This window comes from Eschrichtius robustus, chromosome 14 (assembly GCF_028021215.1).
Source record: "Eschrichtius robustus isolate mEscRob2 chromosome 14, mEscRob2.pri, whole genome shotgun sequence".
Taxonomy (NCBI): domain Eukaryota; kingdom Metazoa; phylum Chordata; class Mammalia; order Artiodactyla; family Eschrichtiidae; genus Eschrichtius; species Eschrichtius robustus.
Genome location: NC_090837.1, coordinates 32975744 through 32992419, shown reverse-complemented (window position 1 = coordinate 32992419; position 16676 = coordinate 32975744).

The window sequence follows — 16676 nt, the reverse complement described above, 5'->3', positions numbered from 1 at the left end:
CACAACAAAGTTCAGGTGAAGAAGGAAGGTATTCCTAGCAAACAGAACATTTGCATGACATGAAAGTACTTGCCATGTTCATGAAAAGGTGGAATAGTTCCCTTGACTTGTTCATCCACCACATATGTGTTGTGAGGAAAAAGGTATGAGAGGACTCAGTGATCTTGCCGGAACAAAGGTCAAGAAGTGTTTTCTTAAAGGGCCAGATTGTAATATTTTAGGCTTGCAGAGACCATATGATCCGTGTCACAATTACTCAGTTCTCCTGTTGTAGCAAGAGAGCAGCCATAGACAATATGGAAACAAATGAGCATGGCTGTGTTCCAAAGAATTTTATCTACAAAAACAGGTGGCGATCTGGATTTGGCCCATGTGCCATGGTTTGCCTTTCCCTGAATTAAAAGATTGGGATTGGAGAGCAAATGGGGAGATGGGGTGTTAGAAACACAGAAGAGTTTCGGAAGTATAGGAAAAAATTCAAAGCAACACAGTCTCTTTATTTTAGCATCCTCAAAGAGCTAAGACTTCTAGTGTGGCAATCACCACTATGTAATTTTACAAAAATAGTTTGTAAATTTTAGATCAGAATCCTTTTGACCTTTTATATTGAAAAACATGAATTGTAAAAATCAGAAAAGAATGGTGATCTCATTTTGCCTTGCCCAAGTGGGAGCAGGAAAAGCTAAGTCTTCCAGAAACTTGGGTAATCTTAATCCAGTTACAAGCAAGCACCACCCTGTGCTGGAATTCTCTGAAAGTGGGGAATTTTGACATTGGAAATCAGCCTCTTAGTGTGGTAATTGGTCACCCTTGTCATTTTGATAGTTAAACTTACAGAAAGCTTAAAGGCTTCTCAAGCATTATATAAAAGTCTGATGAATTAGATCTGAGAGCAAAAGGGAAAACCTCTTGATGAATTGATTGGGATTCCTAAATTGGGTCTGAAGGTGGATTTGACAGATTCTAAATATTCTTCAGACTTGCAGATTCTATACAAATAAAGGCAGCTTCATAACAGAACTTATCAGAATGTTTTTGACCAACTGCTAAATAATAATAGAGAAGTTCAGTTGTATGGATGCATCTTCATTTTGGTAACAGTACAAATAAATATTAATTATGTATTTCAAATAATCCAACAGTCCGAATACAAATATTTTTAAGTCACAAGGGTAATGACTATAAAAAATTCTTATAATCTTAAAAAAAGTGACTACATCTCCAAAGAAAAAAGTCTAAGAATTATTAAAGTGAAGATGGTAACTTTCATCATGGAGCCAATGACGTTTCCATAATTATTGGTTTACATAAGTGTTTAAGTCATTTATATAATTACTTTTTAAGTTTTAGAATTCACTAGACAGAACGAAGATAGTTATTGAGCAGGATACTTATTGAGAATGTTAGCCTGAAGCAAATCACCTATCAACAAGATGAAAGTTTCATGTTAATACTAAATGAAATTCTCTAAGGTAGCTCCATACATTATGGTATATGCTTTTTGAAATATAGAGATAAATAACTTGGTCCTTCACATTATTTCTTTTTTCTTGTTTGTTTAATTTTTCAGTAAAGAAGCAGGCATGAAACATGTTTTCCCTTTTTTCTCAATTATTGCTCACTTTGCTTGCTGGGCTCTTTTTTCTTTTTCTCTCTTCACTACCCTCAACAAATAAGGTTGTTCTACGCAATAACATACGTTTAAGTTCCTCAGTAATTAGTGGTTTGTGACCTGGAAAGTGATCCTTGCTTAAACTATCTATTATTTTTGGAAGCTTGTATTTCACCTCCTGGGCTTTTACCTAACGACTTAATGATGATTCGGGGGGAGGTATGCTTGGTAGAGGCGAGATTTGAGCAAAGGGATAGAAAGTGATTATGAATACTATGTCCCAGTCACTATATTAAACTCTTTTCATACATGATTTCATTTAAGGAGGTCACAGTCCTGAGGAAATGGGAGGAATTATCATTAAGATGTGTCTGATAAAACCGTATAGATTGCTTTCCCCTCTTGTTTTAACGCATTGGCCAGGACATCCAGTTAGATGTTGAATCTGTGTTTTATATTTCATTCAAAAAATTAATGAGTTTATAAATATAATAAGTGATCATTTCATACCATTGCCCAGATCTTCCTCTCCCTTCTCCTCCAACTCCCCACACACCCACCACAACCCAATACCTAACAAAGTGTACATACTTAAGAATTTCTTCATATCAATTCTAATATAGCATGTAAAAGGAGATGAGACAAGTAAGCAGTGTCCAGGCCACGGGGCAGGGGGTAGGGGGTGATGGTGGTGGTGGATGTGCCATCAGTGAACACGGTAATAGGGACCAAAAGAAAGACCTTGCTCAGGAGAGTGGCGTGATCTGGCAATGTAGGAGGTGGGTTTTGGGGAGCCAAGTCTGGTGGTCAGGGAGAGTGGTGTGAAGACTACTGCAATGTCCATATAAGGAATAGTGAGGACTGCACTGGTAGAAGGAATGGTGACATTGGCATAGATTTGAGAAGATTCAACCATTATTATGTATGGGATAGAGGAAGAGGGAAGAATCAACAATACTCCTTAGATTTCTGGCTTGGATGACTAGGTGGATAATAATGCGCTGAACTAAGGCAGAGAACACTTCCTGGTTTATTAAACAAAGCAGTATTTTCAGCTTTCAAGTTTAGACGTGAAGATTAATCTTATATAGAACTGTCCAATATAAATCTAATACAAGCCACACCTGCGAGACATATATATAATTTTAAGTTTTCTAGAAGCCACATTAAGTAAAACGAAACAGGTGAAATTATTTTTAATAATACACTTTATTTAACCCAATATATTCAAAATATTGTAATTTAAACTTTTAACCAGTGTAAAAATTATTAATGATCATTTTACATTTTATTTTCATATGAAGTCTTCAAAATCCGGTGTGTGCTTTATACTTACAGCACTTCTCAAACACCCTAGTCACACATCAAATGCTTAGTGATCACATGTGGCTACCATATTGGACAGTGCAGCTGTAAAGCATCCTAATACACTTAGATAAAAGCATTCTTTTTCATAAGGAACCATATAGCTCTTGGAAATTGACTAGTTAACTAGTTAAGGTAAATCCTCAAGTATAGCTTGTAAAGAAACCATTTAGCTTAACAAGAGAATAGATTATCAGGAGATGTGGCACCTGCTTTGGGTTCTAACACTAAAAGTTGTGTGATCATTGGTAAGTCAATTTTTCTGCACCAGAGTGAATCTAAGATCAGGCACTCTTTGTACAGTTTACTTTAGTATCTGTAAGTCAATGAATTGACTACTTTGTGTTCCAGCCACAATTGTAGTAATAGTAGTGGTAATGAAAATGGCAAACCTTCTACTGTGTGCCAGGCACTGTGTCAAGTGCTTTACACATATCAATTCATCTAATTATCACAACAACCCTATGCAGTAGATTCTGTTCTAATGTTTATTGCATAGATGGAGAAACTAAAGTACAGAGAGGCTATCTAAACAGATAGCAGAGTTGGCAGTTTGCAAATTTGGGTTTAAAATGCATGTATTCTGATTCTCAGGTCCATGCCTTTAACCACTGCACATACCATTTTCTTAAAAAGTAATAAATAAATAAGCTGTTATTTCCTTTCAAACACCACAAACTTAAGTCCTTTTCAAATTCATAAAAATAATTTCAAAGCCACACTAATACTTTTTGGAATACGTTTGAATAGCACAGATAATGTGGTGTGTACATATTCATCCTTAAAAGCCACTTTTAATTGTAAAGAAAATAGAAAGGTAATATTGCCTTCTCTTTCCTTGTAGTAGCCCTTAAGCCAAGCTCCTTGTGACACTGTAGAAAACAACAAAGGGCCAAAAGGTAGAGATATGAAATTGGACATTTCTCAATAAAGAGAGATAACTGTCCTCTCTAAGAGTAAAAACAAAACTGACAAAAAAAAAAAATTGAACCAATTGCTCACTTTTCCTAGATGAAAGAGAGGCACATGTAGTGGTATGCTGATAAATGTTTGACAGCTGTCTCTCTGAAAAAGAATGTACTTGTTCTATATATAAGCTTATTATAAATTTTAAATATAGGATGTGTACCACACAATTTATAAATAATAATAAATATAACTGGGCCCTTTATTTTAAACTCCATACAGCCACCGATTCTCATAAAATGCTTTTATTGATTTTTTTTTTTTTTTTTTTTTTTTTGCTGAACCCATGTATCTCTTGGTAACCTTTGGTAACAACTTATGAATGAGTGTAGTTTGGACATGAATGTTGACTGATGTTTGCATTTATGTTAACCAACAAGACAACAGAGAAACACTCAAGACATAGGTTGGAACGTCACTCTTTTGTAGATTACATGAGTCATTTTGCTGAATCAGAAAATAGTTTTTGAATACTGGAAGAATATTTCTTCATTTATTTGTGTTATTTACAATGGAATGGCTATGGATACTACATAATTTTAGGATTAATCTATATCATAAACACTTCCTCCTTCATTTTTTACATTCTAGGCCATCAAGAAACAATCAAGCCCTCATTTATAGTAGTTTGCTGATTCCCTTGGTGTAAATACCCTTCACCAAGGCCACTTTCACACAGCAGACATAATGTCACTGAAAGGAGAACTGGGAAGACATTCTCAGTAGCACACCATTATATTGTATTTCCACTATACAGGAAGAGTACATGTAAATAGCCTCAAAGGCATGAAAAAAAGTAAACTGTAATAAAATAATTAGAAAGTATTTCTTACCTTTGTTTTAAATATGATTTATTTAACTGTAAGTTTATGTAATTCAATTTTAATAACAGCTGTGTCTAAAAACTGAAAGGAGACAGAATTCCTCACAGAATTCCTAAAATCTTAATAATCATCTTTTATGAGCCAGTACAAATCAGCTGCAGCACATCACTGACACAAGTATGGGGACTTCATATGCTGACTTAGAAAGGAGTGCATGGAGGAAATCACATCTCCCAGCTGAGATATGCAAGAGATTCAAAACCACCACGAGACTGTACAGCTTGGAAAGATCACAGAGGATAGGAGCTGTAAAAGCATAAGTAAGCATAGCCCATTTAGCATGCTCGTCAAAAAAATAAAAGTCGTTGCCACTCCTTACCAGAATCTTGACTTTAATAACCAGTCAGGATCCATGCAGACGGGCATATTTAACTTAGATTTTTATGGAAACATCAAAAACATTTGTTGAGAATGACTATACCCATACTCTGTAATAAGACCTCTTACAATTTAGAACATGTAAAAGTAACTATAAAGGAAGCAGAATGTGTTTTTATACAAGTGTCTGTTTCTTCCTTGCTAAGAAATTGATGACAGTGCTTTATCGTGATTAAATGGCCTTGCTGGCTCCAGCCACCTCTTCTGCTACATGCCCCCAGTTGTTGCCATAATTCAAAATCCATTCTGTCCTAAGATGTCTGCTGCTTCCTTCAAAATCCTGGGTACAAAGTAAAGCCATTTTTTTTACCTTTTTGCCCAAACCCTACCCTAAATTGTAAGATTTCTCTTGTCTGACCTGGGAGAAAAGGCAAGGCTGCAGCTCTTTGAGCCTTTCCCAAGCCTCCTCCATGTGGGCAGTGTCTCTGTGCCTGGGATTTCACTGGGGAATAAGCATTCTTCTACATCGCATCTGGGTTTTCTCAGTGTCTAATTTTAAGGTGTTTTGGAGGAAAATCCCTTCTTGACTGGGGTCTGTTCTAAAAACAGATCCTGCATAGCTGGGACATCTCCTGGGCAACACCAGTAAACATACTGTATGAACTTTGCCCACCTCCCAAGCACATAAAATACAAAGTACCTGGAATCTTGTCACTTCTGATATCATGTGGAGTTTATTGGGTCAAGAAAATTGCCACTATAAATCAGACCTTCCTTGGAGCTATCTAACTCATTTTTAAATTTTTTTTGGAGTGAGATTGAATAATGGTTTATGATGGTTTCAATATTTTTTTAAAAACTGATAGACTTCATTTCTGTTCCTTCTCAGCATTTGCATTTCTTGACTAGTTTATCATATTAATATTTCTTTCCATAGAGCATCTTCCTCAACCTAGTGATCACTTAGATTGTCCTTTACCGGGCTTTCATCCAATTGTTTTTCTCAATTGGCATCATATTTCTGCAGTAGAACGTTAGCTCTTCTGGCCCTATAGCCTTTTTCTATTCTCACTTTAGCCCCCCCAGGCCCAATTTATAAGCATGAAATGTATTTATTCATAAAATGTCAACCTCAATCATACACAAAATTGTAGGGCAGAAAACTCCTGGGTTCAGTACCTCACCTTATAAAACACCCCTAGATTATAAGGTTCTTGAAGCAGGAATTTTATCTCATTCATCTTCATACAGTGGGTTTTACATTTCAAATACAGTCACGAGTCAGAGGTACAAAAAGTCTACCTTTACTCAACTTAGTTCTATTCTATCACTTCAAAGACGTTCAGTATCTTCCGATTGAAAGAAGTCTTTATTAGGAAATTACTAAATTCAGAATTAAGCTCAGTCAGTTCACGTCACAGCTTCCCATCACGGTTCTTCTCTGTGGTGACAGTACCCTGGTTCTCCTTCTCCTTCTGCTTGATCCTGAGATTGTGTCTGGGTACAGGAGGCTTTATGTAACATTGTAGGGGTTTTGTGCTGTCCTCTAGACTTTGATCATCTGCTTTACTCTTCGGTAAGGGGCTGACGTGGTTGTCCATATTGCCCCCACTGCTGGTGGAACTCCTTATTCACTCTGTCCACAAAGGCAGTGCTTGTCGGGAGCTCTGACATTTCCCCATGCTCCTTAGGACCCCACCTTAGATCTCGCTGGCCCTGCGGATCTCCTGTGGCCTGGCTAGACTTACTCTTTGTTCCCCAGATTGGGCTGTCAACCCTGAGGCCCTCTGCCATAAGGTCTTTTCATCTCAGCTATAATGATTCCTCTGAGAGCTTGCTTGTCAATACTCACTGGGGAACATGGGAGATTATTGATCTCCCCCATGCCCTCCATGATAGCTTCTGGGAGGCATGGGTCGTTTCATGTTCTCTGCAGGACTGCCTCATCCCAGACTTTCAGGTGGGGATGGCACGTAATCTTTTCCATCCTCTAGTACTCAAGCCTATCTCTCATGCTACCCTGCATCCCAGAGATTTAACCCAGGAAAGGGCAGATTCGATAGTTCCTCTTGAGTATAATTCTCTTCTCTCTTTGACATCTCTCCCAAGCCCTAGAGTTTTCAAGTCCCCTCTGTGTGGAAGCAATGCTGCCCTTCTCTTGACATCACAGTCTGCAGCTTTAAAAATCTCCACATTCAGTCTCCCAAACTTTGGCTTTTGAGATTAATGGGGAGTTTTTAGAATTTAGGAAACTCAAGTGCCAAGCTCTAGTCATGGAAGCCTAGTTCTCTTGACTAATATATCTAGAACGTCCTTCAAGAGCCAGTCTTGAAAGTCAAAGTCAAAGTAAAGCGTTAGCTGTTTCTCTCTTCCAGCTCTAACAACCTCTGTCAGTTTCTACATCTGCAAATGTAAAATGCAACTACAGGACTGTTACTTCACTGTGACTTCTAAAAAATAGGGGAACTCAAAAGCATAGGAGAGCAGTGCCATTGGGCCTCAAAAGTAGAGAATAAGATGCTGCGTAACTTACACCCCTAGAGTTGTGTGATGCAGCCCTGTTAGAATAGCTTGAAGACAGGAGTGTAAGGCTAAATTAAACAATAGTTGTAGTAATAAAACTTGTGTTGAAGGGAGAGGACAATTCTGATCTCTGTGTGTCATCCACGCACCTTGAGACCATGTTGCACTTTTGTCTATTCAGGATTCACCTGTGGAGAATCCACACTAAAGCAGTTGAAACCTCTGGCTGTATAGGAAGAACATCATATTAGGAAATACAAAAAAGAAAACATATGAATAAATCTCATAGTGTTATTTTACTATATTTGTATCCTCAGAACCCAGAATGGTGTCTGGCATATATCCTCTCAAGAAAGGTATATATTTATAAACTTACGTTTAATTTATATTTAGGGAGATAAATCGGGGTGATTTTTCCCTTCAAAACCCACAGCCAAGTGACTGTACCCAGAAATGAGCACAGTTCTCTTCTCCAGGGGGACCTGGAGGAGCAAACCAGCCAAGAAGAGGGAAGTGTCTAGTTTGTCCTTTGCAGAAAACAGATTCAAATAAGAACGGGGAAGCTGCAGGGAGGAAAAATCATAAAAAACGCAGACTCTGAATGACTGCAGTTACCTGAAGGTAAATTGCTACTAATCAAATTACCTTTAGAATTATATTTCATTTGGATCAGATTTGTGATCTGTAGATAACAGGACTTCATCTACTTTGGGAAATATACCCCTTTCCACCATTAACACGTTGAAATGAATTCAGAACAAAGGGATTCTAAACCTTTGAAGCACTGTGGTTAAGTGTATAATAATTCTTTCTCAAGTATCTCATCATCTTCAGCCTCTTTTCAGTCACTTTTAGAGGATTTTTATAAAATAGCCAGGCCTCAAGTGACCATTCATTCCTACGTGTGATGGCAACAGGGACAGATACAATCAAGTCATCAGGTCCAAACTGATGATCCATTCTTTCTCTGTGGAAATGAACAAAACTGTTACTTGCTTTTAGGGAACAGACTATCATGATTCTTAGAACCCAGCTTTTTTCCCAAATCCTCAAAGCTGTTTTGTAACAAACTCGTTTATTCCCACCCACCAAGCACCACTCAGAATGAAGGAAATGGAATGAAGCAGTGAATAATTACAAGCACTGCAATCACTACTATTTACTGAGAGCCCGCTCTGATAAAATGTTGTATGTTTGCTCCTTACGTTGGAGGCTTAGATACGGTGAATTCCTTGCCCAAGTTCACAATATTTGTTTGGGCAATTAAGAGGCAGCATGGTGTTGTTGCTAAATTTCTAGACCCTGGTGCCAGATTACCTGGGTTGAATCCCACCTGTATCTATTTCTAGGTCTGTGACCTTGGATGAGTTAACCTCTCTGGGCTCCCATTTCCCCTCTCAAAATGGAGAGGATGATAATAATAGTGCTACCACATGAGACTGTTGTAAGTATTGAGAGTCAAGTGCCTAACATAACACGTGGCATCTACTAAATGCCACGTGAATGCTGGCTGTTGTTCTTATTCTGTGGTTGCAAGTTATAAGAACCCGACTCACACTAGCTGAAGCTGTAAAAGAAAAGGCAGTAGTATTTGCTTCAGACGTGCCTTAGGAAAGAGGTTCAAAATCACCCCAGCATCTCTGCTTCTCCTTGGCTTCAAGATGTATCAGATAAGCTTTGTGGTAGTAAGATGGCTGTTTGCAACTGCAGGGCTGCACTATCCTTACAGAGAATGAAAAAATTCTTGTTATGAAGATCTGGCTGAGGTCCCAGGGGAGTGAGGAAGGAGGGCTAGGTATGCTCAATCCAAACCACAAGGCCTGAGGAGAGTTCCTTGTGTGAAGGCACTTAGGGTGATTCCCCAAAGGAAGGGCTCAGGAAGAAATATGAATAAGTATTGTGTATGCATATCGTCTCATGGCTGGCAGGTGACAGAGCAGAGATCAGAACTGTCCTCTCCCTTCAACACAAGTTTTATTACTACAACTATTATTTAATTTAGCCTGACCCGCCTGTCTTAAAGCCATTCTAACAGGGCTGCATCCCACAACTGCAGGGGTATAAGTTACACAGCATCCCATTCTCTACTTTTGTGGTCCATTGCACTGCTCTCCTAAGACTTTCAAGTCCTCCCACTCTTTTGAGAAAGGCACAGTAAGGTAGCAGCCCTGTGATTTCACCTTATATTTGCAGATGTAGAAAGCAAGGATTGAGTAGACAAGGGCTTCTTATTCATTAAGTAGTTATATAAGCCTACTTTGTACCAGATGCTATACTACGTCTGCTAGCAGCCTTCTGAGAACCCAACCAGAAATGACTGATCTGGAATGCCAGTGCTATGAGTCAAGACTTCCTCTTCAGAGGCCATGCCAGTATTCTGGCCTAGTGATGCCAAGGCAGTCAGGCTTTCTGTGAATTTTTTGAACTGGATGATAATAATAAATAATAACTAGGTACATCACTGAATAATGTTTCAACTGATAAACAAACACCAATTTCTCGCTATCTGCCTATGCCTGCTCAGTTTCAAAGGATGGCTCTGTTACAATCATGACCCTTTCTCAAGAAATATTTATAGTCTTTGGAGTATATTGAAATGTCTTTTCTATAAGACTAGCAATGGTGGCTAGAGTTTATTGAATTCCCTTGGAAGCTCAAATAGGTACTGCTAACAAAGTAGAAGGAAAAATAACAATGTCTTGGAAGCATAGCATAATAAAAGGAATATATGTTTATTGAACATTATGTATGCAGTGATCCTACAAGTTATCCTTTCTAAATCCTGGCCAACAACGCTGTATGTTAAATGCTATCTCATTTTACAGATGAGAAAAGTCAGATACCAAAGAGATTAAATAAAGGCTTATAGTCTTATGGCACTAAATGGAAGAAATAGGGTGTACTGGCATGTCTGTCCTGCTTCAAACACTGCCTTCTTTCTACCATCCTTTAACCACCCGTGATTAACTTACTTTAAAATTATACTTTCAGTTATTCTTCTACGGATTCAGGTGACTCAGTTCAGGTCATGTAAATCTTAATGAATGATGTAATCTGGGACCTATTTGAGGACTGACTTATCAATATGGATTTGAACCTTGCTATTCTCATCACAGAATCACAGGTGCATTTGATCGTAAACGTCAGGAAATAAGACCCCCTCCCAACCTTTGCCACATCTAGACAAAACTGCACAGTGGGCAGTTGTGTTCTTTCTTTATCTCACTCTGTGAAACCCCTTCCTTTCTCAGCTATTGGATATTTTTACCACCCATGACCCTTACAGAAGGCAAGGGGGTCCCTGAAGGCCATGTCACCAGACCATTACTTTTAACACCCAGGGACTGCCAAGTGGAAGGTAAGCATGCACAGCCAATCTAATGCAATATTCTGGAAGTCTGTATCCTGAGAAGAATGAAGCAAGGATGGGAGAAAAGTTAAAATTGGTTAATTGTATAAGAAGCACCAAGGCAAGACTGTATTCTGGCAAGATTATGTTCTCATTGCTGCCCCAAGTCTTGTTTTCAGCTTGGCCTTCACAATCCTGTGATATTCCCACGACCCTTCTAAAACATTCTTCCTTGTTTCAGAATCAGAAATGTTTTTGTGGTTTGCAACCGAAGAACTCTCATAATAAATCTTCCCTCCATGTTGGTAGCCCTACATGCCACATCTCTCCCTCAGCATCTCACTGTTGTGTTCTTTCTTCACCAACTCAGTGGAAACCTAGTATCCTTATTCCATCACTTTCCAGGTCAGGTGGTCGGTACTGCCCAGGGTGACTGTGAATGAATCAGGTAGCTTATCTCTAAGATTGAGCTAGTAACACAGAGAGGGGGTTGTTAGAGTCCTTTCCTCGGCTTCCCCTCTGAGGCACTTACATAATTTATTAAAGTTCTTCTCGACAGCTGTTTAAAATCCATCTGGACTTTGTCTTAGGATTCTATCTGGAGCTTAGCATCTGGACATTTATAACTGGCTTTCTTCTTTCCCAGGCTTCAGTGTATACTGTCCTCTAAAGGGGGCTGGGAAGCACAGGAGATGTAACTCAGAAGAGCTGAGTGAAGACCACACTGTGCAGAACCCAGGAAGGACCATCTACAAGCACAAGCAGACCCTGGTTCTGTGCTGTTAGGAACCTACAGTGGATTTCCCATTTGAGCTCCTCACTCGGCATTCAGAGCCCCCCAGTGCCTGGCCTCTGTATTTAGCTTCATCTCTAGCATTCTCTCCTTTACACTTTATTCTCCAGCAAAGCTAAACTAAAGTTGCTTTCCTGTATGTGCCAAATTGTTTCTTTTCTTTGGGCCTTTTATTCAGTCTACTATCTCTCTCTGGAATTGCCCTTTTTCTCATCCCCTGCAACTGCACTCACCTACTCCTGAGCTGGCCGATTGTTATTTATCTTTCAAGACCTATCTCTAGCATTACCTCCTCTGGGTTCTGTGATGACCTACTCTCCATCCCCCGCCTCTACCCCTTGCAGGGACTGTGCTTTCAAACTCTTAATCATTTTTGTATTCTTAGTGCTTAGTATTATAGGTGCTAATGATGATTGTAGGTTCTTAGGGTGGATGGATGGATGGGTGGATATAGCCTTTGTATAACTGCAAAGCATGGCACTGTAGAAAGTATTCCATAATGCAGATCCTTTTGGACAACAACTTCATGTCTGTTCCCTTCCCCCAGTCTTCCTGGCTCTATTAGTAGTGATTCATTTCCAATCAATAGTGATTCAGTTTATTTGTAAAAGTCACCTAAGTCGCTCAGTTACGTCACTTTAGTGGCTCAGTTATGTCCATCACATAAAAAACACAAGTCTTGACCTGGCTGACAGGCTTTCATGGTGACTGTCTGCTTAACCTGATTACCAAACTGATCATAGAACACAGAACAATTACTGAAGGAAAATAGGCCCTAAAATCTTTTTAAAGATCTTTTAATCTTTATGCTAAGAAAACAATAGGAAAATCAGAGTAGTCTAAAAATTCTGTGTCCTCTTGAGAGCACTCAGAAAATAAATTTGTATAATTTAATTAGTGCCAGTAAGTTTTAAAAAATATTTCAGGGTAGAAATTCAAGGTTTATCAGCTGACTCAATGATGAAGGATTTACTCATTACTTTCTAAATACTTTCAAAATAGTTGTTTCATTAAAGTATTTTCTCTTTACATAAATGAAAGTTTGCATTAATTCCCCCTAATTTTACCCAGTCTTTCTAGAGGATTTTGGGGAAGTGGTGAATGTACGTAAGGTGGAGTTTGACAGAATTAACATGTTTCTCTAGGTAGGTAAGAACTGTGCCTTCATTTCCTGCAAGATAGGGCCAGTAACTATGAAACTTCAAACCCTCTTGCTGAGAGGATGGCAGGCAGCGGCTACAAAGACTCCTGCAGCTGCAGCTGTTTTCCTTTTCTGGTCCTAAACCATTATCCTAGCAGATAAGCAGCCAAAGCCACAAGAGACACTTTTCTTTTGTCCATGTTAAGCTTTTGCATAAATGCCCTGTTTTCTTGCCTTTCCTGGTGGGGTTGAATATGCTGGAATATCTACATACTACATAATACTTACTGCCGTGTCACTTACACTTGGGTCCCAGAGTTTGTGAGGCTTTACCAGGTAAGCTTCATTATGTGAATTAAGTCTGACTCATCCCTCAGTATAGGTTCTGAAACACCTTTGGAATTCTGAAGATCAGGTTGTTTAGTCTTGAAGGTAGAACTCAAATGATGCTTCTGTAAAGGCTGAGGTAGAGGACAGGTGACAGGGGATAGTGAACAAGAGAGAAGGGAACCCATATCTGCTGAGCATCTATGATATGCTTAGCACCATGACTGGTGTTTTCAAGATGCTATTCAACTCTTGGAGGAGATCCCCCACTTTTCAAATTAAGAAATTAAAACAGGGAAAAATTAACACAGAGAATAGGTAGCAAATTCAGAATTCAAACTCAAACTCAACTCTGTGTGACCCTCTTCGGTCTACCACTCTACCTCCTCTGTTTATTTGGAAAGTGCAGAGTCTTTGTGCACCTGTAGATCACGTATGTCACTACCCTTTAATACCTTATATATGTGATTCCACTGACAAATTTACAAGGCAGAATGAAATACTGAATTAACCTTCAACATATTCTTAGAGCAGTTAGTGAACTGCATATACATATATGTATATATATATAAAACATAAACTTTGAACTACTTATTACTGTGCATTGAAAATACATGTAATTCCTTCTTCATTTATTACGTTTTCATTGTCATTATTATATGCTAGTGATATCTATCCTCCAATGTGCTAAACAGGTTTATGGAAAGTTGCCACAAAGAAGCATAAATCCTACCCGTCTCATTATATTATAAAGGAGGAATGGGCTTTGAATCTCTGACAAACGTTTTATGAAAGAGGACTATAATCCTTACGAGCCTGGATTCAGGGAGCCAGACTCCTTGGGTTTGAACCCTAGCTTTGGTATGTCCTAGCCTGGGTGACCTTGGGCAAGTTACTAAAGCCAATTTCTTCAACTGTAAAATGAAGATGATAACAATATTTATCTCAGTAGGCTGCTGTGAGTGTTTCATGATTGGTGTTCTGATGCCTAGGACAGAACCAGGCACGTGGTAAGTGCTCAGTAAATGTGGGCTGTTTTGTTTCTCTTACATGTGAGGAAACAGGTCTGCAGTTCAAGCTTGCTTGGGTCCCGGTGTTCTGTTGTGGCAGAGTTGGTGCTGACACCCAGGTCGCCCGTTCTCAGTCCACTGCTGGGCACTGCAGTGACCACCAGAGCGGTGCAGTGCAGCAAACGAGAATTTTCCCTCTACTGTTGCCCCTAGTCTAAGTAAACTGAAAATGCTATTTCTGTGCACTGAATGTCTACTGTCTACCATAAGGGCAATTTATCAGCCCAGTTCCCAGATGGAGAATCTTTCCCAGGGTCCCTGTTCACCGCCGAGTCAGCGGTCACAGTCTTGGGCTGTCATCCCCCAGCCCAGTGGTTCCCAGCAAGCCAAAAAATGTAAGCAGACTCTACCAGGTCCACAATCCCATATCTGTAATTCTGAAATCCAAAAAGCTCTCAAATCTGGAAGCTTTTTCTTAACTCATTTGACTGTAAAACTCGTTCAGACCTGAACTTATTTGGCGACACAGCACCTGAACTGACATGAGTTTATTTATCGTGTGTACCTATCCCTCATAGCGTGAGTCCTCGCACAGTTGACTGCAGATGTGCTAATGCTTTTGCTCACAGGGTACTGCCCAGCTCTCACGGGGATACCTATCAGCCAGGGTCTTGGCAGGAAGGGATGGGGTACTCAGCCCAGGTGAATGAGCAGAGTTTGTTAAAAGGACTGTCTGTAAAGGTGTGGGTGGGGTGAAGGAACAACAGGGATGTTGCAGGAGGGCAGAAGGAGGGATTACGCGGTGAAGCAGAAGCTGTTACCACCCCTAGGCATGAAAGGCCAGATGGAGGTAGAATTACGGAATCCAGAGAGAGCAGCATGGGAGAAGGCTGCAGTTAGGAGCTCTGGCCTTGGGTAGAAGGAACCAGCTGGCAGCAAAATAGAGAAGAAGCCTGGGAAATAAATACCCAACCTGGTTTTTCCCTCTCCCTCTAGATCTTCTGGTGGAGCCTCTCTTTGATCGCACCCTATCTGAAGCCAGAGGCAAGAGAGCTCACAGATGCAGACCATAAAGTGAGCCACCGGCACCAAGCAGGGGCATGAGGGTGGCAAGTGGATCTGAAGGGCAAAAGGTGAATATCTTGTACAGTGTATTCTATAAAATCTAATACATGCTCTCTACCACATTTATGAAACTTGAAAACTCAAGAATGCTTAAAGAGTTGTCGTTTATTAAGTCAACAGCGTATATCCACACTCAAAATATATTAATACATACATGTGAAACTTTTTTTTAGTTTGCAGTGCCATAGAGAATTATTATAAATGAATCATTTATAATAATTCCTTGGCTACCCTGAAAATTGCAACCATCACACTCAAGAGGGCTATCTCCTTCACTGATTCATTCATTGATTCATATCTTCACTCAACAAGATTCCTTACTGAGTGCCAACTCTGCAAAACATGGGCTCTGGGATGTAAAGATAAAAATGTGACACTAGCACTTCCAATAGCTTACAACTTAGGAAAAGACACTAATTTGTTGGAAAATAGTAATACAATCCTGGGTTAGCACAGTTTCATCTCAAACCTACCTTGCTGCTGTGGGCTCCATTCTGAGATTTTGTGGCCACATCTGGGCTTGGTGGGAAACACCACTCTGCCCTGTTAGCCCCGCGTGATGAGTGCACAGGAGCCAGGCGTGAGCTCAGCGCACACAGGGCTCTGGCTGACTGTGCTTTCACTGCAGGGCAGGGTGGGGTGGTCCCCACTGCAGGAGCGAGAGCAGTTTCCTCTGGAGGGCAGAAGGAGGGGTTCCTTTGAGTTTGGAACACCTGAGAAGACTTCGTGGGAGTAGGTAGGGGGTTTTGAGGATTTCCAGACAGGAAAGGACAGGGAAGACCAAAGGCAAAGGTAAGAATGCAGGACAGGATGGTGGAAGTGGGCCACGGGGACTTGGGAGTAAAAAAGTAGTAGGTGACCAAAACAGATTAATGAGAACCTATTCTAAGGAACTTGGACTTAAGTTTGTAGCAAGTGGGTTACAACTGAGGGTTTTTGAAAAGGGGAGGTCCTATGTTTTAGGAAAATCACTTTCCCAGCACTTTGAATGTGGGGGAGGGTTGAAGAGGAAGGTGATTGAAGGTAACCTGTGTCCAGGGAAGCTCACTGTCACCCAGGAAAGAGACGGTGACGCGAGAACAAGGACAGTAGTGGTGGGAATAGAATTGAAAGAATGAGAAAGAAATGACAGATGTGATGACTGTTGGGAGCGAGGAGCCAAAGTGACTCCAGGGTGTCTAAAATATGAATACTCAAGAGAAAGCGGAGAGCCCCTGCAGCTGGCATGAGGGAGAGCTCTGCAATGTTGGACATGAGTTATGG